At 32.3% G+C, this 25559-nt stretch overlaps 1 long non-coding RNA gene across 1 annotated transcript; it reads left to right on the plus strand.

Annotated features, from left to right (window-relative positions):
* The first annotated feature begins 5283 nt into the window (after positions 1-5283).
* LOC134705183 (uncharacterized) lies at positions 5284-13338 on the plus strand. Its single transcript, XR_010105498.1, has 4 exons — positions 5284-5366; positions 9268-9342; positions 10962-11084; positions 13259-13338. It is a non-coding gene; the product is annotated as an uncharacterized LOC134705183 (long non-coding RNA).
* Positions 13339-25559: the final 12221 nt, after the last annotated feature.

Consider the following 25559-nt stretch of genomic DNA (forward strand, 5'->3'; position numbering starts at 1 on the left):
CGATACGGTCCCGACACTGCAAGAGTGTCATTTCCAATGTTTTGGTGGGGTTCGTGTTGCTTAGTCTTTAGTCTTTAGTTTTCTATGTTATATCTTATGTGTCTGTTTTTCTTTTTGTTTTTTAGCCATAGTGTTGTCAGCTTATTTTCGATCTATGAGTTAGAATGTATTTTATACCCCTCTTTTAGATGTTAAGTCATGCAAACATTTTGATGATCCAGCTATGTATCTTTCTTAAAACTGAGTGGTTTTTTTTTTATATAAAGTTTTTGTATCAATATAAAAAAAAAATTGTATGATTGCTAATTAGAAAACTATCCACAAGAGACAAAAATGACACCGAAATTAACAATTATAGGTCACCGTAGTGCATTCAACAATGAGCGAAAACCTATACAGCATAGTCAACTATTAAAGACCCCGAAATGGCAATGTAAAACATTATAAACGAGAAAACTAACTGCCTAAGTTATGCACACAAAATGAACGAAAACCAATATGTTACACATAAGCAAACAACAACCACAGCATTACAGGCTCCTGACTTGGGACAGGCACATACATACAGAATGTGACGGGGTTAAGCATTTTAGCGGGATTCCAATCCTCCCCCTAAAACTGTAACAGTGTTGTAACCGTACAACATAAGAACAAACTATAACTATAGGCTCTAAAGAGCCTTTGTCGCTCACCTTGGTCTATGTGAATATTAAACAATGGACACAGATGGATTCATGACAAAATTGTGTTTTGGTGATGGTGATGTGTTTGTAGATCTTACTTTATTCTTGCTGCTTACAATTATCTCTATCTATAACAGTAGTTTCTGTGGAAAATATTAGTGAAAATCTACAAATTTTATGAAAATTGTTCAAAATTGACTGAAAGGCAATAACTCCTTAGGGAGTCAATTGACCATTTTGGTCATGTTGACTTATTTTTAGGTCTTACTTTGCTGTACATTATTGCTGTTAACAGTTTATCTCTATCTATAATAATATTCAAGATAATAACCAAAAACAGCAAAATTTCCTTAAAATTACCAACTCAGGGGCGTCAACCTAACAACCGGTTATCTGATTCATCTGAAAATTCCAGGGCAGATAGATCTTGACCTGATCAACAATTTTACATCCTGTCAGATTTGCTCTTAATGCTTTGGTTTTTGAGTTATAAGTCAAAAACTACATTTTACCCCCATGGTCTATTTTTAGCCACGGCTGCCATCTTGGTTTGTTGGCCGAGTTACCGGACACATTTTTAAACTAGATACCCCAATGATGATTATGGCCAAGTTTTGTTTAATTTGGCCCAGTAGTTTCAGAGGAGAAGATTTTTCTAAAAGATTACTAAGATTAACGAAAAATGGTTAAATATTGACTATAAAGGGCAATAACTCCTAAAGGGGTCATCTGACCATTTTGGTCATGTTGACTTATTTGTAGATCTTACTTTGCAAAACATTATTGCAGTTTACAGTTTATCTCTATCTATAATAATATTCAAGATAATAACCAAAAACAGCAAAATTTCCTTAAAATTACAAATTCAGGGGCAGTAACCTAACAACGGAATGTCCGATTCATCTGAAAATTTCAGGGCAGATAGATCTTGACATGATAAACAATTTTACCCATAGTCATATTTGCTGTAAATGCTTTGGTTTTTGAGTTATAAGCCTGCATGTTCTATTTTTAGCAGGGCGGTCATCTTGGTTGGTTGGCCGGATCACCGGACACATTTTTTAAACTAGATACCCCAATGATGATTGTGGCAAGTTTAGTTAAATTTGGCCCAGTAGTTTCAGAGGAGAAGATTTTTGTAAAAGTTAAAGCACGACGGACGACGTACGCCAAGTGATGGGAAAAGCTCACTTGGCCCTTCGGGCCAGATGAGCTAAAAATCAGTTGGAAAAGTCTCAACTCATCAGATGGACAAAAATACAAAAACTACGTGGCCGGGTACTTGTACATCTCAACAACAAAATGACACTAAATACAGATCTGAGAGTACTTGAAGTTACTTACAGCTAATTCAAAGTTCAGTGACGATAGTTTTTCTTCGTTTCTTTTTATGTTAATACAAAAATGAAAGAAGGACAGATTCGTGAATTGTTGAATTTCATCCTTTGTAAATGGTTTTAGAGAATGTATACGATTTCCAGTAGTGTTGTTTATTCCAAGCTCTTTTGTGGGACTTTGCAAATAACGGTGTTCACATGCGAAGACAATACTATTGAAGTCTTTATTAGCTGGACCAACGACATATGTGTCATGCAAAGAGGAAAAACCATCCACATCCTTTCGTTTTCTTGATTGGGTTAGATACCCCTGTGCTGATAGTACATAGTAGTTTTTGAGTGCGCTACGGCAAAGTTGTTTTTGCTATTGACTAAAATAAAGACATTTTTTTCCGATTCATTTGGAATTATTAGACTGGTTGGATATTATTTCAACAAAACATGAAAATACTATTTTCATAAATAATAGATTCAAAGGAAAGTTTGTTTTTGTTGATGTCCTAATACATTAGACTTCTTTGAAAACAAAAAACAGCCAATCCATTATTTTTCTCGTTAGGGAAAGTGGTTTATATTTGCCTACGAGGCATGTCTAAAATCGGTTATCCGACTGCAATTACACTTGGATTGGATTGATTGCTAAAAAAGTTTAAAAATTCTATATTATATAAATGTGATTGTCGCATCGACAGTAATGAGTAAAATCTTTATCCCGATTGTTAGCAAATTATCTACAAGCTATACAAAAGAAAAGGTAAGAATCAGATCTAAAATTAATCATACCACATCTTCTTTTTTTATATTGTATTATAATAAAACCTCTAACATTTTCAAGCTAATGTTAGCAACGAAATATTTGTGTTATAAGTTTTCTAAATTGATACAAATTTGAGTTTTTTGTTTTTTTTTATATATATATATATCGAGAATCAACGCTTATCACAGATTCCTTACGTCGTAACTACTACAATTCCTTCCCCTTTCATGAATATGACCTACCGAATTAGGATATTGATTGGATTTGTTACTTCATGAGCAACACGACGGCTGCCACATGTGGATTAGAATCAATTTACCCTCCCGGAGCACCTGATCGTGTTGCTTATTATTTAGTTTTTTATGTTGTGTCATGTGTACTATTGTTTGTCTGGTTTTTTTTTCATTTTTAGCCATGGCGTTGTCAGTTTATTTTCGATTTATCAGTTTGACTGTCCCTCTGGTATCTTTCGTTCCTCTTTAATCAACTGTATCTATAAAACCAAAACTACTTGTTCCATTTTTGTTAATGTCAAGCAATGCAATAGCTAAAGAGTGTGGTCGTTGTCTTGTGGTTATGACTGATGACTACCGTGATTATAGATCTCGGGTAAGGTTTTGACTGAGTGCGCTGGAAATTTATGTACACCAAAAGGGTGATTTTCACTCTCCCTCCATTTCTCTGGCCAGACCGGGAGTTTTAACTAGAATGGGTACTATGGAGCCTGGTTTGGTCAAAGTAGTCGCCTATTGATGAAAAATTTTGTCCTTTTTAGCTGTAATCTCTGTCCTGCCTTTTTATTTTTCACTCTGTTCGGCCCTGCTTTTTTTTTTTTTTAGTTTATCCTGACTTTTTATTTACCTTAATTGTCGTCCTGACTTTTTTTTGCAAGTGTCCTATCCTGCCTTTTTTTTACTCAAACTCCTGTCCTGCCTATTTTTTTCAAATTTCATCCTATCCGCCCCCCCCCCCATAAAAATCAAATGGTAGCTCCCTTAGTGACACATCTACATTTATCCCGATAGGGAGTGTTCATGAATTCCATTGTACCCTCGCAGCTCTCGTGTTTTCTTTTTCGGATACCGGAAGAATTCACAAGTCCATACATCAAGAGGGACAGTTTTAGTCGTCATGGGAGTTCCTATTGGAAATTGTATTGTCTATATGTACAGAAGTGAAATCTATAGGTTCACGACATTTTGCTGTAGACCCATCTTCGTAACAACAATCGAGTCTCAGACTGGCCTTACAATGAGTAAACCTGAGTTATTTTTACAATTAATTTTATTGATAAATTGAAATTCTTTTATATAAACGTTTAACATTTATTATGTGAGCAATGTTTGCAGACTAAAATACTTGGTTTGTGCCTTAATTCATAATTATAGGTTAGACTATACTTGGTCATGTTTTATGAAGATTTAAGTCCAATGCCAAGCCGAGGGCTTAAATCTTCTTAGAACATACTCACCCCTTCTTGTCCAATGAAAAGTCAGTTTTTTGCCCTCTAATTTTCATAGTACATGGTTTTCCATGCACTATGAAATGCTATACATGAATGACTTTTCATTGTCAGTTAATTATGAAAGTGAACTCTTAATAACTGCACTAATGAAGTGTACAACCACCTGAGTTTTTTCCCTTGGAAAACAGCCTACTGATTATAATTAAAGATGAAATAGCAAACAATATTAAAACAAATTATTTTGAATTTTGCAAATTTTCATAAATTTCCTAATGGTAAACATAATATAGAATAAACAAAAACAATGGGAGTAAGGATGTAGGTAAAATAATATTCATTTGTTATAAACTGGGGATTTGAGGGATTTTTTTTCTTTCAAGAAAACAATTCAGACTGCTAATATATAAAGCAAAGGATTTTTTTTTTATGGAGAAACACAATACATATTAAGTTATCAACAAAACATGGTCTGAGTTTAAATGCTTTATATGTAGAGTTTTATAATTATAAAAAAAATCAAATTTTTAAAAAGGGGATTTATATAAATTGTGTTGCTTTTTTAAAATAAAAAAAAATCTCAAACTTTATTAGTATTAAATTTTACCTGAAGCTGAAGAAAGACAGTTTAACCATTCGGTCCTCACAAACTATGTAAATGCTATTTCATTTCATCCATTGAAATGATTACCTATGTTTACATTTGGTTCATTATAAAATGTGAACTCTTTTAAAGGTTTGAATATTACAATGGGAAAGGCTAATTTTGTAAGGTCACTCGAAAGTGTGAATATGTTCTAAATTGGTCAAACAATACTTGGTCATGTTTTATGAAGATTTAAGCCCTCGGGCTTAAATCTTCATAAAACATGACCAAGTATTGTTTAACCTATAAATAAAACATGACCAAGTATTGTCTGTCCAATTAAGAACATAATAACACTTTCGAGAGACCTTAAAAAATTATCCTTTCCCATTGTAATATTTAAACCTAAATAACAGTTCACTTCAATTTTATAATGAACTAAATGTAAAACATAGGTAATCATCATTCAATGGATGAAATGAAATAGCTATGTCATAGTTTGTCAGGACCAAACGGATAAATTGTTTTTCTTCTGCTTCAGGTAAATTTAATATTTATTTATCTTTTATTTTAAAAAGCATCACAATATACGTACTATATATGATATAAATTCCCTTTTTGATTTTTTTTTATATAAATATTGAACTCTCTGTATAAATAAATTTACATATATTGTGTTTTTCTGAAAAAATCTTTTGCTTTAATACTTACTTAAAGATACTTAAAGATGTTTTCCGGTACAGGATCCTCACGGCTCCTCTTCATCAGACTCATATATTAATATATATCAGCAATCTAGCATTTTTTTTTTACATGTTTAAAGAAAGAAAAAATCCCTCAAATGTCAGGTATATACATTAAATAAATACTATTTTACCTATATCCTTATCCCAATTGTTTTTGTTTATTCTATATATGTGTACCTTTAGAAAATGTATGAAAAAAAATGTATGAAAATTTGCAAAATTCATAATGTTTTGTTTTAACCTTTGCTCTTTCACCTTTTTCCCCATGGAAAATGCCCTAGGGAATTGTACACTTCGTTATTGCAGTTATTAAGAGTTCACTTTCATAATCAACTGATAATGAAAAGTCATTCATGTAAAGCATTTCATAGTGCATGGAAGACATGTACTATGAAAATTAGAGTTGGAAAAACTGACTTTTCATTGGTCGAGAAGGTTGAGTATGTTCTTAGAGTGTTCGTACAGCGCCTTTTATCTAGTCGTTATATATATATCAAACACGGCATACCGATTTCATGGTGTATACAGCCTGTTGGTGTTTATATTTATATTGCCAAAAATATCAGCTAATGTAATGTATGTTATATTTGAAACAAACAAAAAACTGTATGGTAAAAAATGGTCTGTTCAACAATTCCTGTGTAATTTGCAAATCAAATTTTGAGTAGCTTAAAAACTGTGAATCTAGAAAACAAAAAAAAACAATCATGTTTTTTCTCTGTTGATTGTATACTCACGGACTTAAGAAATGCAACACTTTTTTCTCATCCAATCATGACTTGTATTCAATTCATTGCCTATCATGCTTCTCGTAATCCTCGGAAATCAATACCTGAATTTCTTAATAAAACTGAGAATGAAAATTGGGAATGTGTCAAAGAATGTAGCGAGAAATTCCCGCACCCGGAGGTGTCCTTCAGCTGGCCTTTAAACAAACATACCTGAATTTCCTAAGACAATCAAACATATGGGGAATTTTTACGTCACACATATATCTTGACGCGAAACTAGAAGCGCAAACATAATTGAGTTGTTCATTTTGTCTTTGTTAAACATGTCCTTGAATCCATTGTCAAGTTTTAATCAGTAAAAAGTTGTTTTTTCTATTTGTCACGACTGAGAAATAAAAATTAAAGTCCTTAGAAATTTACAGACAGAATTAAGTGCACGTATTTTTAGAACAATTTCGAGCTATAGAGTAGGTAGTCATAACTCGTAAGTGACCACTCGTTGGTTTTCCCGTTTGAATGGTTTTACACTAGTAATTTTGGGGCCCTTTATAGCTTGTTGTTCGGTGTGAGCCAAGGCTCCGTGTTGAAGGACGTACTTTAACCTATAATGGTTTAATTTTTAAATTGTTATTTGGATGGAGAGTTGTCTCATTGGCACTCACACCACATCTTCCTATATCTACCTATGTACCCGGCCAACCTGTTGTTTAAAGGAACGTCATTTCAATCAAACAATGCAAATACATTTGCAACACAATATAATTACATTAGATGTATGTTTCATTATAATACTTTTTTCTGATTGGCTAACTGCACATCACATGTTATTCCTTAAGCAATTGCATTACTCAATAAAACTTTTCATTCAGGATAACACGTGGTCCGACAATAAAGTGACCGGTTGAATTAAATAAAAAAAATATAAAATTCATGTTTTCATGTTCATAGCTAAAAAAAATGCAATTAGAAGTATTGAATGCTTCGTTTTGTAACTTTATAGGGTTGTAAAAGCGTTGACCGTCCGTACATTTTTAGAATATAACGCTTCCGCACTTCGTACAAAATGTACTTTGGTCAACGCTTTTACACCCCAATAAAGTTACAAAAAGAAGCATTCAATTCTTAAATAACGGTTGCAACGCCAGTTTGTTTTCCAAGTCGTTGGATGTCATGGCAGGCAAATTTACATCATCAATGTTTCTCGTTAAGCTAGGTTCACACTGCCGATCAGATCAACTCGATGATCCCGATTGTCCAAATTTCCACGACAAATTTCAACCAAAATCTTGATCGGGCCTGTCTACGACTTCTTCCCGACCGCACACGACATTAACGCGACTCCTTAAAGACTCCATCTCGACAACAAAATGGATACTTATTCGATAAATCCGATCAGTTCACGTTCTTTACTCGACTAGCTAGACCAAATCAACTATTCATGATCTGAGCCTGATCTCGACCAGACCAGATCGACCTGATCGTAAATAGGTCGTAGGGATTATCGGGAATTGGTCGGGTATGCACAATTTTAATATAAAAACTCCCACAATGTTAATTTCCCGCAGCTTAGGAGTGGGCATTAAGTATTACCCTTAACCGTCCGTACGTATGTTAGTCCCAACATTACCCCTTAAAATGTTACATATGCTAGCAGGGGCATTATTAGTGTACCATGGACATACTCTACGTTTATTTGGTTTTATTCAGTAGAAGGTCCCAGTAAAATTAAGAAATATTTCATGGAAGCCATAGACTTGTTGGAAATTAAAACATGGCCTGAGCCGTGATATTTGAATTTTTATCTGAGCGTTAGCGAGGGATAAAAATAATTAATGAATATCACGGCCCAGGCCATGTGTAAATTTACAACAAATATATGACCTCCATGAATTATTTCGATTCTAATAGGACAAATAAGTTCATTCAAATACTGAAGCGAGGGTGAGTGTGCCTTATGTGTAGCTGTTCTTTTTTACTACTTGTTAGATAAAGCTAAAATATTCTCATAAATCTTTAGCTTGCATTGATTATTTCGTTAATAACCGCTAGAAAAAATATGTTTAACTCTCAAACCCAATATTTCGGATTTTTTATTTACACGTTTTCTCGTAAGCTACCGTCAAGTCGGATAGCAGTTAAATAGAAGTCGTAAACAGGACTCAAGAATTTGGTCGCGTTTGTTCGTGGAAATTTGGACAATCGGGATTATCGAGTTTATCTGATCGGCAATGTAAACCTAGCTGACATTGTTTGCCTTTGGCGATTGATACGACCAATCAGGAATTTAAAAAAAAACACGATTAAGTACATGCCACTTGATTTAAACATTAAGCGCGACGTAGTTAATTCAACTTTCGAATTTAAAAAATGAGGGACGAAAGATACCAAAGGGACAGGCAAACTCATAAATCTTGAACAAACTGACAATGTCATGGCTAAAAATGAAAAAGACAAACAGAAAAAACAATAGTACACATGACACAACATAGAAAACTAAAGAATAAACAACACGAACCCCACCAAAAACTAGGAGTGATCCCAGGTGCTCCGGAAGGGTAAGCAGATCCTGCTCCACATGTGGCACCCGTCGTGTTGCTTATGTGATTACAAATCCGGTAAATAGTATAATTCGGTAGATCACATTCATGAAAGGGAAGGGGATTGTAGTTACGACGTAAGGAACATATCCGATATCATTTGTGAAGCGGTTAATTTATAACGGTCAACCAACTCGTGATGGCGTCCGTAAAATTTACGAAGGGATGATTTCAACTTCACCATTTTGAACTCTTGGTTTAATAGCTTCCTTGTGAGCAGCAACCCTCTATCAAGAAAATCATGATAGGAAATGCAAGCATGGGAATATCGTATCAATTGGGAGATAAACCTTGCCATATACCAATATGAAAATAAAGACATAGAGTTGAAACAAAAACGGTGAAAATAAAATATTTTATATTTGTAGGACTTAATCAACTGATCATGAAGCAAGGACATATACTATTTGTTGTTGGTCTATTAATGGTATTATGTGGAACATGTGAGTTATAATATTATAAAAGTGCATGTTCATTTAAGAAAGATAAAAAAAATTGCATGGTCATTTAAAAAAGATAAAATATTCATATCATAGTGATGTACATGTTATATCAAATATGTAATTAGAACATATAAAATAGAAAGAGTCCTCATCAGTTTATCTATACTATTAAACGAGAAGACCTCATTTTGTGTGTCGCTTCTCTTCTTCCCACAATAAATTGACCGTCATGCCTCTGTGTCCCATAGGTACTATGCAAAGTTTCATTTCGTACTTTATTATGCATTTTAATCTTTTTTTGGGATACGAGCGTCACTGATGCGTCTTTTGTAGTAGATAACTTAGATAACAAAAATGAAAAATAAATAAGCCAATCAGAGTGTTGTTCATATCGTAAGAACCACTACTATTTTACATCGGTTTTAACTTACACATAATTTTCATAAGTACTCGGACGGGAACAGGACAATCGTTTTTGCGTTTATCTGCATGTACTGTATACTATGGTTTAAATACTACTATAACAAATATAGAGACACTCTATACAATATAGCATTGATGGTCATGGAGAATAAACTCAGAATTAATAGTTAATAGAAAATGATTAACACTTTAATATTTATAATATTGATACGTTTGTTCATTGCAGCGACATAGACTGTATTATCACCGGGTGGTATTATATGTCTCAGTATACAGAAACGCGAAAATAATGGAATATAACAGAAAACAAAATGATAACGGATTTTGAAAAAAGAGAGATGGCTTAAAAATATTGTCCTGTCTCCATGTACCTATATGACTTTTGATATTATTTCTTAAATTCTCCCGACATAAATTTTTTTTACAAAAATTCTTTCAAAATTGTTTTTTTTACATACTTTCAACCAAGCTTAAAATGCCCGCGATTTCGCTTTCAAGTCAAACAGGACTTCCGGTTTTAAACTTGCACAAATTTATTTAGAGTACTCGGGGACAGCACAATAATTATCGGGTTGATAGAGACTCTCTATAATATAGCAGTGATCACCTATGAGAAGAAACTTGAAATTGATAGTTTTAAAATTCACTTTATTAATAAGATACGTATGTTCATAGTATACTGAAACGCAAATATATAATGGTATTTAACAGAAAATAAATAAATAACGGACTTAGGAAACAAGGGAGAGGGCTGAAACTGTTTCCAAGTACCTATGCATTTTGATACCTTTTCTAAAAATCTCCAGACATGAACTGTCTTACTGAAATTCTCCAGACACAAAATTTCTCCCAAAAACAGTATACATACTTTCAACCAAGCTCTAAATTTCCGCGATTTTGCGGGTGTGTTATAGTACTCTTTAATTGAAGATACTTCTTAAATTTTTAATACAAAGCCAAGGTGTGTGGCAATAGTTCGGATCCAGCAGACACAACTGTGTTAACGTACATCTTAGACATTTAGCGACACTGCTTTGATGAATCATACAAACAATATTGCGTATTTTGTAAATTGATGAAAAACATATTAATACACAAAAGATATGACACTTCAAATTCTAATGTTTCTATATTTTTAAAGGAGTGTCAATTTATTCAATGTCATCGTATTTGACTGAACATTGTTAGCGTTGTAGGTTCTGCATGCCGTTGTGGAGACCATGGAGGTCAATGTGGACGTACATATTGTCCGATTGGATTCTATAAAGATTACAGACAACATTCCGACTGTTATTACGCAGAGTTCTGTTGTCTTCCTAGTACGTAAATATAACTTGTATTATCTAGTCGTTAATGTGATTATTCTGTTACATACATCAAATTGATTGAGATGTTGTAACATGGTTAATAAGATACATGTTAAAGTTGAAAAAAATACCGCAAAAGCAATACTGTGCATTTATCATTATTCGTTGTAAACCAATTTTTGTACATTTCTAGGGTTGAGATGAACCACGAGTTTACGTTCTGGTAACGAACTGCAAATTCTCTATAGGACTATACAGATTCTGTCTGAAATGAAATATACACGAACATGCAGGTTTTCGTAAATCCATAAAAATTATGGAATAGTCCGAAAAGTACTTGTATATGTTCGACGTAAGTATACTAGTCAACAAAAGAAACGATACTTTTTTTTAAATTAAAGATAAAGTTTTCCGTTTATAGGACCAATATTGAAGGTAGTTATACTTAGTCATTATGGAAATATAAATCCGTTTAAAAAAAAATATTTTTTTGCTTTCGTGACGTTTTTTGGCGTTTTTTTTTTTTTTTACAAAATTTACATTAAACGACAATTTTTAAAAACAGAAGTTCCAACTAAAGATGCCAACCTCTCATTTAAAGGTAAAGACAATGTTTGCCATCAATTTGTTTTTAAAAATCATACAGTTTCTTCATTTATTTGTTAAGCAAAGTTCGGCCCCACGAGAAATCGTTAAAATGTATACATCATCAACTGATTTACCATAGACAGTATGTGTAAAGTGATATTAAAAAAGCGGTAACAATCTTAATACTTATCCGAAAGGCTCCAAATATACTGTGTGTTGTTTTGAAATGTAAAGTATTGATTTTAGGCGAAAATAAAAAAAAAAATGCAAAAAGATCTCAAAAAACACTTTTTTTCCCCCCAAAATTTGAGAAAAACAATATTTCAACCCATTATTTACATATGAAAATAAACTTGATTAGCACATTGAACATTTTTAAACAAATCTGAAATTTTATTTAGTACTTAGAAAATTGTGTGTCGATTTTTTATTCAACTTTCCGCAAAAGTAATTTGCACCCTATGTTCGTTTACACAGAATTTAGATACTTTCCGACAAGTTTTGTTTTTCATTATCACATGTGCATACATTGCAAATGAAAGCTTTTTAAAATAATGTATCTCATTTTCTTTTATATTTAATAATTTTGGATAAATTTTATTTCAAAGTCGTGTATCGTTTCTTTTGTTGACTAGTATATTATCTTTGCTCTTAGCTAATTTCCGTAGTGTCAATGAAAGGATATTTTTAAAAGTACATTGTCATTTTGGTATCCTGGTACCTTTGATAACTATTTGGTACTTTTCAAATTTTATATTCATATCTTTCAAAAACACAATAAATCCATTTTGTTTACTTTTCTTAATCCTTTAACGTTATTTGCCAATAAACAATAATAACCGTGTGATGCGTTTTCAGATTGATCACGACAACTTCCTGTTTACTGAACACTTGCATATTTTTACACTATTAAATTATCAGCTTGCGGCGGGGTATCATTAGTGAGCAGTAGCTCGCAGTTTCACTTGTTTATTATTTACTACGATTGTCGAAAATCAAGATTTCACGTACACGTATCGAAACTAAGCAACACAGTAGCCATAACAACAATTCATACAGACAACACACAATAAATTCGATCGTTAACGCCTAGCAATTGTTAGCATTGTGCATGGTACTTTCATGGGGTTCAATTAAAAAACAAAGAAAAAGCATTGGAAACGTTTTTAAATGTCTGAAAAATATTTATTAGTAGATTTAAAGAAGTTTTCTGATTTTTTTTACTATGATTTTTAACAGAATTATACTTCTAGGATCAATTTATCACCTTTTGTTTGTTCATTATTCCTTTTTCTTATACTTGTAGTATTTTGTATGTATTTGATAAATGAACATTAATTTATCCAATGGCATGCATGTTATGAAAGTGGAACGAAAGATACCAGAGGGACAATTAAACTTGTAAATTGCTTGCTTGTTTTTCTATGTAGCTAAGATAAGCCTAACTTTCCGGTACGAAAACTCATAAAGATTATTATCATGCATCAAATTTATTGTTAACAAAATAATAAAATTAACAAAGCACCATGTTCTATATTAAAACACGTATGAATGTACCATTTCCATTCGCAATTTTATTTGTTTCTTTTTTTTTTCAGGAAACGCGAGGTGTTAGTTATTGAAGTATACAAAATCAATGTATGCATAGAGATATGACATTACAATAAATAATGGTCATTTCGAAATATTGTTTAGCATTTAACGCATGAGTTCATTGTTAACATGTTGGGGTTTTTTCACTAAAAATATTTTAGTCCATTCGGTATATCGGTATTGAATAACCAAGATTTATATGATGACGACAAACACATATGGGTCAAATGCTCAAACAATGAAGTTCATACACATAGGAACAATACTTGGTTGTTTTTTTTTTGAATACTTAGGCATTTTACCTCAAGAATTGATTACCTTGGCAAATGAAGTCAACAGTAGTATACCGCTGTTCAAAATTCATAAATTGATAGAGAAAAAAAATAATCCGGGTTACAAATTAAAACTGAGTGAAACGTTTCAATTTTTTTTATTGATTTTTGTTCATCAATGCACTTCAACTTCGGATTTTTTACCTTTTTAACTTAATTGATTCGAGCGTTACTGATGAGTCTTTTGAAGACAAAAAGCGCATCTGGCGCATATACAAAATGTTAATCCTGGCTTCTATGACGAGTTTGTTTCCTAAAATTTCACCCCTCTTTATCTGTCATGTTTTTCCTTATACAAAAATCAAACCCAAATCAGTCGATGCAGTATCTAATTTGATTTTTAACAACAAAAACTAATTTCTTTAAAAATCCAAATAACAACATTTATTCAAATATTAAGAATTTGTTTCTGTCGACGAAATAACAGCACCTTCCAAATAATATCTATCGTTTGAAATTTCCATGCATTAAACACAATTTATAAAATTTAAATTGTGATTTATTCCACTGTTGAAAAAAACAGTTGTTTAGCTTGTGAAATTTATAAACCCGTTGTTATACGGTCTAAGATATAAAATGCCTTTCAATTCAGCTATGTCGAACTGTTTTAAATAGACATTAAGGACAAAACATAAATACTGGTCACTTGATAGGTATGATTCCTAGTAGAAACATAATCAGATGTATTTATTATCTAAAACAAAAAAGTATCTTAAACGGCAAAAACATAAAAGCATCAACCAACCACCCTTTCACAAAAACAATATAAATTACAAATATAATTTAAATAAAACTACGGAAAATGAAATGTTTAGTGCTTCTATAATTAAAACGTATTTGTGTATTTGCATTGATTGAAAAAAAAGCCTTTTTTTTTAAATAGAAATGAGCATTAAACAACATAATCTTATCTGTGAACTGCAATTCTTATATTTCTACCGAATGCGTTTAATGTTTCTCAACTTGAGAAACAGAAAGAATACAGAACATACCATGCAAACATGCTAATCAGTACATACACGCAAATATCAATACATTGCACACATCATAATCAGGACATACCATGCAAAAATCATAATCAGAGCAAACAACATGTACAATGCAAACATCACAACCAAAATTTGCAGTGCTCACAATCCCAATTTGTTTTTGCCGAGACATAACTAAGAGAAATTAATACAAAAAAATGTTTTTTCAGAATTGCTATATATCGTTTAAAGTCATAAGAAACGAGTGACCGGTGAAAAATAATGTTCTTCCAATTCTTAAACCAATGCATACGAACATCATAAACTTAGTCTTCTGTGCTCGAATTTATCATTTTTTTCGTGTAAATTTCGTATAATCGTCAATTTTTTTTCAATCGGTCAGTGTTGTTGTGAAAATATGGCAGGTAATTAAAGTTCGTGTTTTGAAGCCGAAGTTTAACGATTGTCACCTGTTTGTCAACAATTGACGAAAAATAAACAAAAAAGCATGGAAATTGAGCACGTGTTTAACATGTAAATTCAGATTATAGTTTATTTTAAGGACATCCATGCGTATTGTGGTCACCGGATTTTTACGAGATGGGTCACACTGAGGTCACCTTGCATACGGAAAATATATCGGGGGAATTGCTTGCTGGAAGGAAGCAATTCAAATAAAGTAAACTTCTTCTAAATATGAATAAATTAAAGAATTTTCTTCAGAAAAAAGTATATGTACATCAGTTTTACAATGAAAACTATCCATTGAGTTATAAAAAACATTATGCATTATTTTTTTTTTGATTTGAGGTTTCTTATGACTTTAAGATATATGTTTTTCATGTTTGTTTTTTTTTATGTTCCTACAGAGTTTTCTGTTCTTCTTACACTTTCTTCATTTTTATGCATTAAAGGCAAAAAATGTCGAAAATGGTAGAGTGAACCTGGTTTTATAGCGCTAAACCTCTCACTTGTATGACAGTCGCATCAAATTCCATTATATTTACAACGATGCGTGAACAAAACAAACACAATAGATTAATATTCAAAATATGGGGACAGCAGTCATTACTGTGGCAAAATTTTTGGGAATTTCTTGGTCCTTAATGCTCTTCAAAATCGTACTCTATAAGGCCTTTTAAACATGCTTTGATTCAAGCGTCAATGATTAGTATTTTATTCCTGGAATCTACGATGAGTTTATTCACAATTTCAAAACAAATAAATATTTAAAAAAAAAAACCACAAATAGCATCTATCAAATTTAAAACCACATGCCTTACTTAGCGTGTTTGACGTCATAAAATGTAAACGTCACATATTGAAATATATAATTTGAAAAGTCTCTTTGGTTTAACATCAACAAAATTTTTCAGTTTATTAATTATTGAAGGGTCCGTCCTCATGTATAGCCTACGTCCGATTCTATTTCCGTGGAATGCAAGTACTATGTCATCAGATGCACAACTTTTTTTTAGAATTGGTTGGAATGGGTACGATATTCCCGTGCTTGCATTTCCTATCATGATTTTCTTGATAGAGGGTTACTGCTAACAAGGAAGCTATTAAACCAAGAGTTCCAAATGGTGAAGTTGAAATCATCCCTTCGTAAATTTTACGGACGCCATCACGAGTTGGTTGACCGTTATGGAATAACCGTTTCATAAATGATATCGGATATGTTCCTTACGTCGTAAGTACAATCCCCTTCCCTTTCATGAATGTGATATACCGAATTATACTATTTACCGGATTTGTAATCACATAAGCAACACGACGGGTGCCACATGTGGAGCAGGATCTGCTTACCTTCCGGAGCACCTGAGATCACCCCTAGTTTTTGGTGGGGTTCGTGTTGTTTATTCGGAAGTTTTCTATGTTGTGTCGTGTGTACTATTGTTTTTCTGTTTGTCTGTTTCATTTTTAGCCTTGGCGTTTTCAGTTTGTTTTAGATTTATAAGTTTGACTGTCCCTTTGGTATCTTTCGTCCCTCTTTTTGAACAACTACATATCTGTATTTGATTTAACTGTTCAGATGATACGCTCGAAAAACAATTTTATTTGTTTCATGTGTTGCCTGATTTCGGCCGTATTGTCATTTAGTAAAATGAGAATAATCAGAATTGTTCCTGGTTTTTGCTTTCGACACATGACCATCAACTTTAACCTTGAAGTACCGTCTTGGCGTAGAAGTTTCCCAAATACCATTGTCTTCTAAAGACAACGATTAAATAACTATTTAGTGTATATCAATAACCAAAACGCAATTTGTTCGGACGCTGACAGGCTTTACTTTGCATATCTTCACCAGCCCAGTAGTCACCACTTCGGTGTTGACATGAATATCAATAATGGACTTTTTCGAAAAACTAAGAATCCTCTTATCCCAGGCATAATTTGCCTTAGCCGTATTTAGCACAAAGTTTTGGAATTTTGGATCGTCGATGCTCTTCAACTTTGTACTCATTTGGCTTTTTTTATATGAGCGTCACTGATGAGTCTTATGTAGACAAAACGAGAGTCTGACGGTTTTAATTACAATCCTGGTACATTTGATAAATATGTACACCACTGGGTCGATGCCACTAAGGGTGGACGTTTCGTTCCCGAGGGTATCGCTTACCTAGTAGTTAGTGTTTCGGTGTTGACATGAGTATAAATTAATTAGTATTTTTTATAAATTAACTGTTTGCAAAAGTATGATATATCAAAAAAACTTACCAGGCATGGATAACCTTAGTCTTATTTGGCACTTTTTGGTAATTTTGGGTCATCAATGCTCTTCGACTTTGTACTTAATTGGCTTCCTATCTGATATGAATGTCACTGATGAGTCTTATGTAGACGGAACGCACGTCTGGCGTATTCAATTTTAAACCTGGTACCGTATTGTGTCTGCTATGGATTGGAATATCTTTGTTATTGTTAAGACATATTGGAAAGTCTTAAGTTTCAATTTTTATTAATGGTGCATGCAACTATGGGAGACTGTCAGAGTCAGATCAAGATGATATTGTGACGGAACCTTGATCTTCCAAATTCGCAACAGTCAATTCATTATCCAACGAAAATGGCCAGTGTAAGTGCCTCGATTTTTTCATTTGTTTATTATGGTTCATATTTCTGTCCTGGGGGTCTATTTTAATTCGTCGGAAGAGGACGATGATAAAACTGAAATGTTCTGTTTGTTGTTGGTTCTGTTGTTTTTATATTTCTTGCTGATGCCGCTCTAAATTATCATCTTCAAAATGAATAAATCAATTATAACAGCGTTCATTTCTACATAGAAAAAGTAGAGCTCAGCACCAGTTTTTCATCTTATTTCCTAGAAGTAGGATTTTTTCAAAAATATCAGCCTCTACTAATAGTCACAACGGTCAACCGTTGGTATGCACGGGTTTAACAATTATCACTAGTAGCAGTGATAACGGAAAGTACTACTTTTTGTGGTAGATAGAAAAGAATATAGCATGAAGTAGGCCCAGCATTCGCCATTACCACATGAGAGTTTTCAATGGCTAGCATGTGGTAGATCACGGACGAATAGAACGATATGTGGCGCTGCTCGTGATCAGGTGTTTGAAATTTGAAGAGTAAATTTTTTTTGTTTTAAGGAGCATTTTCCAAGTAAGGTTGTTAGTCTGTAGGAAGACTGCGACAAATTTTAAATTAATTCTTATGCATTTACCGGCAGTGATCAGCTGATTAGTTATTTTTCAGTGATTATTCAATTTAACGGAATATTGTGGTTCAAGGAAAAGATGTAAACTACTAAGAACATTGGTAAGGTCTAACCTTTTATTAATATTTCACAAATTTATATGTTATGGTTAAATAATAGTAATTTCTAGGATACTGTTTCATAAATCACCATAACAACATCGCAATGAGTATCTCTGGTATAAACAATAACAGCTTCCAAGTGTTAAAATGACGAAAAGCGACAGAAATAAAAAGAAAAAAGGAGTTTTCAGTCCAAAGGAAATCAAAAGAAAGGTAATAAACAATGTAAATAATACATGTACCCAAGTTTTCACACCAAGTACTAGTATTGATGATGAAAAGAAGTCAATCATTGATTTAAAACTGTAGGAAATTTGTATTGGTTGTGGAGAAGGCAAAATTATAAAGGATTCTTATAGGATTGAATGTGATTCATGTAGAAACTGGTGTCATTGCTGTTGCGCAAATATATCACATAGAGACATACATAAATTTAATAAATATAATATTAAATTCAGTTTCTGCATTATTCGAAAAATTGAAATTAGTAAAAGGGCTTAAAGAATTCTATATACATGTCAAGAAGAAGTTGAAGTTAATAATGCAGATGACAGTAATAATACAGAATTACAGTACCAAGTCAATTTGCTAGGACATAAAACAACCTCCATGAAAAAGGAAATTAGTTGTGTGTTCAATGATCCAGAACTAGTGTAAGTAGCTGATAACATAGAAAATAAAGAATTAAGAATAGTTAATTAATCAGAAAAGATATAACAGAATCTGAAGATTTAAGGGATAAAGTTAAACTGCCATACAGACTGTCATTAGGAGGAATAGTTGTATACAGCAAACAGGGGAAACATGGTTTTCAAAATAAGGCAGTAAAAGAGGATTTTTGGTAAAAACAGTTATTGGCCCAATCATGAGTGCTTACATGTCAATATGGAGAAAAATATACCTTTAATTAAATTATTTGTAAAATGTCAAAGGCATTATAGAAAGGCAAACAAATACAAATATAATTTCTATTACACAACAAAGATATTGGGATACTAAAAAAATAGTTCCATTAATCTGTTTTTAAACATCAGAAGACCTCAACAAACAACAAAACACATTAATTGAAACCGGTATCAATGGGAAAACATTGTCATTGACAGAAAACAAGTTTAAAACTATAAGATGCTACAAAAGAAGGACGAAAGATACCAGAGGGACACTCAAACTCATAAATAGTTCCTCAATGCTCTTCAACTTCGGATATTTTTTACCTTTTTAACTTAATTGATTCGAGCCTTACCAATGAGTCTTTTGAAGACAAAACGTGCATCTGGCGCATTTACAAAATTTTAAAACAATAAAAGCTTCTAAATGTTAAATTGATGAGAAAAAGCGAAAGAAATAATAAGAAAAAAGGAAGTTTTCAGCCCAAAGGAAATCAAAAGAAAGGTAATAAACAATGTAAATAGTACATGTCCCCCAGTTTTCACACCAAGTACTAGTATAAATGATGAAAAGAAGTTAATCATTAATTTAAAACCGTAGAAAATTTGTATTGGTTGTGGAGAAGGCAAAATTAAAAAGGATACCCTAATAGGATTGAATGTCATACATGAAGAAACTGGTCTCATTGCTGTTGCGCAAATATATCACATAGAAACATACATAAATTTAATATTCAATTCAGTTGTGCTTTCTGCATTATTGGAAAAAATTGAAATACTAGTAAGTAAAAGGGCTAAAAGAATTCTAAATACATGTAAAGAAGTTGCAGTTAATAATGCAAAGAAGAAGTTGAAGTAAATAATACAAAGAAGAAGTTGAAGTTAATAATGCAGATTACAAAGTAACTAATACAGAATTAAAGTACAAAGTAAATTTACCAGGAAATGAAGCAACCCCAATGAAAAGAAAATAAATTTTGTTTTCAATGATACAGAACTAGTGTTAGTTGCTGATAACATAGAAAATAAAGAATTAAGAAATAGTTAATTAATCAGAAAGAGTTATAAATTAAATCTGAAGATTTAAGGGACAAAGTTAGAGTTGCATACAGACCAGGAAGAATAGCAGCACACATCAAACGGGAAAAAAATGATTTGCAAAATCAGGCAGAAATAGAGGATTTTGGTAAAAACTGTTGTTGACCTAATCCTTAAAGCTTACATGCCAATATGGAGACAGTAGGATTTGGAAAAAATATATTCTGAGAAACATATTTGGAAAATTAAAAAGGCAAAATAAAATAGCAAACCACTACACATATAATTTATATTACACATCAAAGGTATTGGGATACTAATAAAAAAAATGTCAGTTGTACACACCAGAAGACCTCAATAAAGCAGAAAATACAGAAATTGAAACCTGTTTAAATGGGGAAAATATTGTCATTGAAAGAAAACAAATGTTTTAAATTTTAAGATGCTATATAAGTGTCATAGCCCTTACTTATGTCAAGCCGATAAAAGGTGTTATAACTGTGGAGAAGCACATTGTAAAGAAAATCTGTGTGTCAAACCAAGCAAATGTTGTAATTGTCGAGAATTACACAAAGTTTCCTCATCGTGGTGTCCAGTGTTTAGAAAACTGGTAAATCAAAGTAAATATATCAATAAACTCATCATAGATACCAGAATTGAAATTCTATATTCACGCCAGACGCGCGTTTCGTCTATAAAAGACTCATCAGTGACGCTCGAATCATAAAATGTTAAAAGGCCAAATAAAGTACAAATAGATATAGGAAGATTTACTTGTTATGTATTCTTTAACTGTACTACTTTATTTAATATTCTTTAACTGTACTACATGTATTAGAATTGTTATACCAAGCTGGGGATTTATTTCTCCGAGGGTATCACCAGCCCAGTAGTCACCACTTTTGTGTTGATTTTCAGAATAAGGCAATAAAAGAGGATTTTGGTAAAAACAGTTATTGTCCCAATTATAAGTGCTTACATGCCAATATAGAGAAAAATATACCTTTAATCAAATTATTTGTAAAATGTCAAAGGCATTATAGAAAGGCAAACAAATACAAATATAATTTCTATTACACAACAAAGATATTGGGATACCAAAAAAATAATTCTATTAATTAGTTTTTAAACACCAGAAGACTTCAATAAACCACAAAACACATAAATTGAAACCGGTTTCAATGGGAAAAACATTGTCATTGAAAGAAAACAAATTTAACACTATAAGATTTTACAAAAGTAGGACGAAAGATACCAGAGGGACAGTCAAACTCATAAATCGTTCCTCAATGCTCTTCAACTTTGGATTTGTTTTATCTTTTTGACTTAATTGATTCGAGTGTACTAATGATACTTTTGTAGACAAAACGTGCATCTAGCGCATATACAAAATTTTTAAACAGTAATGGCATCTAAATGTTTAAATGATGAGAAGAAGCGAAAGAAATAAAAAGAAAAGGGAAGTTTTCAGCCCAAAGGAAATCAAAAGAAAGGTAATAAACAATGTAAATAATACATGTACCCCAGTTTTCACACCAAGTACTAGTATTGATGATGAAGAGAAGTTAATCATTGATTTAAAACCGTTGGAAATTTGTATTGGTTGTGGAGAAGGCAAAATTAAAAAGGATACTAATAGGATTGAATGTCATACATGTAGAAACTGGTGTCATTGCTGTTGCGCAAATATATCACATAGAAACATACATAAATTTAATAAATATAATATTCAATTCAGTTGTGCTTCCTGCATTATTCGAAAAATTGAAATACTAGTAAGTAAAAGGAATTCTAAATACATGTAAAGAAGTTGAAGTTAATAATGCAAAGAAGTTGCAGTTAATAATGCAAAGAAGAAGTTGAAGTTTATAATGCAGATTACAAAGTAACTCATACAGAATTACAGTACAAAGTAAATTTACCAGAAAATAACCCCAATGAAAAGGAAATAGTGTTAGTAGCTGATAACATAGAAAATAAAAAAATCAAGAAAAAGAGAATAGTGCGAGTGGTGTACTGACATTTGAATCAAAAGTCTCTAAACTGTTGATTCCAATGGGTTTTAGCGCTCTGAGTTGGAGGATCCAATAATCCGCTCTTTTGCTCCTAAGGACGTCTGACGTGTTGTCATTAGGATCGTTCGAGAGGACGATGATTTCGAAAGACATATGGTGGATGTTGTGCCCGAATAGATTTGTAACATATCACGGTCAATTTGTGTTGGAACAAAGCTTAAACCTTTCTGTAGGGCCGATTTTGCCGCTGCAGAAAGGGTCAAGTCGGAAAGGTTAATGACAAGTTTAGATAAATAATCTTCAAATTCTTTATTAAAGATAATAAATCATTTTGGTTAGAATGTCTCTGAATAGTGACAGGGTTGTATCTTGATTGTTCATTGTCTGCTGTTGTGGTTGACTCAAGTGGTGGTTGCTCCCCTTGTCTATCTGGTAATTCGTGTCTTATTGACGTCTCAAGTATTGTTGACCAAATGCAGCAACGACGAATGTAGATATTGCCCTTGGATCAGCTTTCGAAGGTCTTTCACAAGCACATTCACAGAACGCAAATATAGAAAAAAAACTATATTGGTGACTGCAACACACAAAATATCATTTACATGAGTACATGCAAGTCTTGCAATCAACAACATGTTGGCAAAAGCAAACGTCCTTCCAAAGCTCGACTCGGCGAATATCTTCGATGTGTCAAAAATAAGTCATCGGAGCCCACTGGTAAACATTTCAACCAGACAGGGCACAACATCCACTATATGTCTTTCGAAACATAGCATTTTTTTAACGCATTCAGAAATGAATAATTTCCTTTGCGTTTGTGTCTTTTACTTATGGCCTTATAATCCTTCAAACGTCGCCAACGTCGGAAAGTCAACTAACGACGTCCTTAACTACCATACTGTTTCTGTTCAATGAACACGATGTCAAACAGCTCATATATTTTTGATGTGTGTCAAGCAAACTACACAAGCAAGAGCAGTTTAAAAAGGCATTTAAACCTTCACAATCAACAAACATTTCATTGCGATTAATGTTACTCAAAGTTCACAAGAGCTCATAACCTACTCCATCATGACAGGCGGATACATCTTAAAAAGAAAAGGTAGTCGGAGCAAGCTAACATTTTCGGAAGCAAGGATGTACAAGACGGACAAATCCCATTGGGTTCTGGACTAAACAGCACTCAAACCTTTCAAAAGAGGAAATCAACATAACTCCTAGTTGTACTGATTCTTCTTTGGATTTCATGTTTGATGTTATGTATGGTCAAAATAACCGATCCAGATGACATTAATTTTATTGACAAGTACCTTGAAGACATAGATACAAACTTAAACAATTGTGCCGGTAGATCGGAATTAGTCATCAACTATGGTGACGATGGAAAGCCTAACTTACCTAAAGAGGTTAGTTGGAAAGGACACACACCACCGTGTGAACCGTACACATATAGGAGGAAGGAGGATACAATGGGCCATATAAAGGCAGCAATCTACGTATGTAGATACATCAGCAAGCAACAACATTGCGCTGAACATGTGTATTTATAAATTTTATATTTTGTATTTTTGCTATGTTATTTATATAATAATAAAATTTATCAGGGGCTATTGTCTAGTTAGTAATGGCATATATTTTCCTATATTTTATTATATATTTTAAAGAATTGAGAAATAGTTGATTAATCAGAAAGAATTATAAAATAAATCTGAAAATTTAAGGAACAAAGTTAAACTGTCATACAGATAAGGAGGAATAGCAGTACACATCAAACGGGAAAAAATGATTTGCAAAATAAGGCAGAAATAGAGGATGTTGGTAAAAACTGTTGTTGACCTACTCCTAAAAGCTTACATGCCAATATGGAGACCGTAGGATTTGGAAAACATATATTTTTAGAAACATATTTGGAAAATTAAAAAGGCAAAATAAAATAGCCAACCACTTCACGTATAATTTATATAACACAACAAAGACTTTGGGATACTAATAAAAATAATGCCAGTTGTAAAAACCAGAAGACCTCAATAAAGCAGAGAATACATAAATTGAAACCTGTTTAAATGGGAAAAACATTGTTATTGAAAGAAACAAAAGTTTAAAATTTTAAGATGCTATATAATTGTCATCGTTTTGGACATTGCCCTTAATTATGTCAAGCCTATAAAAGATGTTATAACTGTGGAGAAGCACATTGTAAAGAAAATCTGTGTTTCAAACAAAGCAAATGTTGTAATTGTCGAGAATTACACAAAGTTTCCTCTTCTTGGTGTCCAGTGTTTAGAAAACTGGTAAATCAAAGGAAATATATCAATAAAATCATCATAGATACCAGGATTGAAATTCTATATTTACGCCAGACGCGCGTTTCGTCTACAAAAAACTCATCAGTGATGCTCGAATCTTAAAATGTTAAAGGGACAAATAAAGTACGAAGTTTACTTGTAACCAGGACCAACAATTCCTAAAAGTTTTGACAAATACAGCTAAGGTAATCTATTCCTCAGTTCGAAAAGCCTTAGTATTTCAAAAATTCAAAATTGTGTTCACAGTTAATTTATAATTATGAACATATCAATCATAACTCAAGTCAACACAGAAGTGGTGACTACTGGACTGGTGATACCCTCGGAGAAATAAATCCCCAGCTTGGTATACAAAATTCTTATAAATTTAGTACAGTTAAAGAATATTAAATAAAGTAGTACAATTAAAGAATATTCAATAAAGTAGTACAGTTAAAGAAATTTAAATAAAGTTAAAATAAAATAAATTTATTTATAAATTGTCAGTCTTTTAACACAGCTTATGGACTAAGTAATACGATAGAAAAGTGTGATATTGATATTTTATGTTGAAACACTTGCAAACGCATACAATACTGTAAATTTAAAGATTGGACTGGGAATTCATCACCAAGAACAAACAAGTCAAGAGAAAGAGAAGCACTATGCATAAGACCTAGTTTAAGTCATATTTCTGAACACAGTACAATAAACTAATTAGACTAAATAGAAATGACATGAGTGAAAATTACTTTTAAAGATAAAAAATAGATCAACATTTGGTGTCCTTACATACCTCCCGAGAAACTTCATGGATGATTTAAGTAAACACATCAACAATAAAATTATATAAAATACAGTTATAGTTGGAGATCTGAATGTCAAGAGAAATCAGTGGAATAACAAATCAGAAAATATTCATGGAACACGTTTAGACTAATGTTTGAACAATTAAAATGTATAAATACATGGATATTGCACTGAATATGTATAATGAA

Source organism: Mytilus trossulus, chromosome 2 (genome assembly GCF_036588685.1).
Source record: "Mytilus trossulus isolate FHL-02 chromosome 2, PNRI_Mtr1.1.1.hap1, whole genome shotgun sequence".
Lineage (NCBI taxonomy): Eukaryota > Metazoa > Mollusca > Bivalvia > Mytilida > Mytilidae > Mytilus > Mytilus trossulus.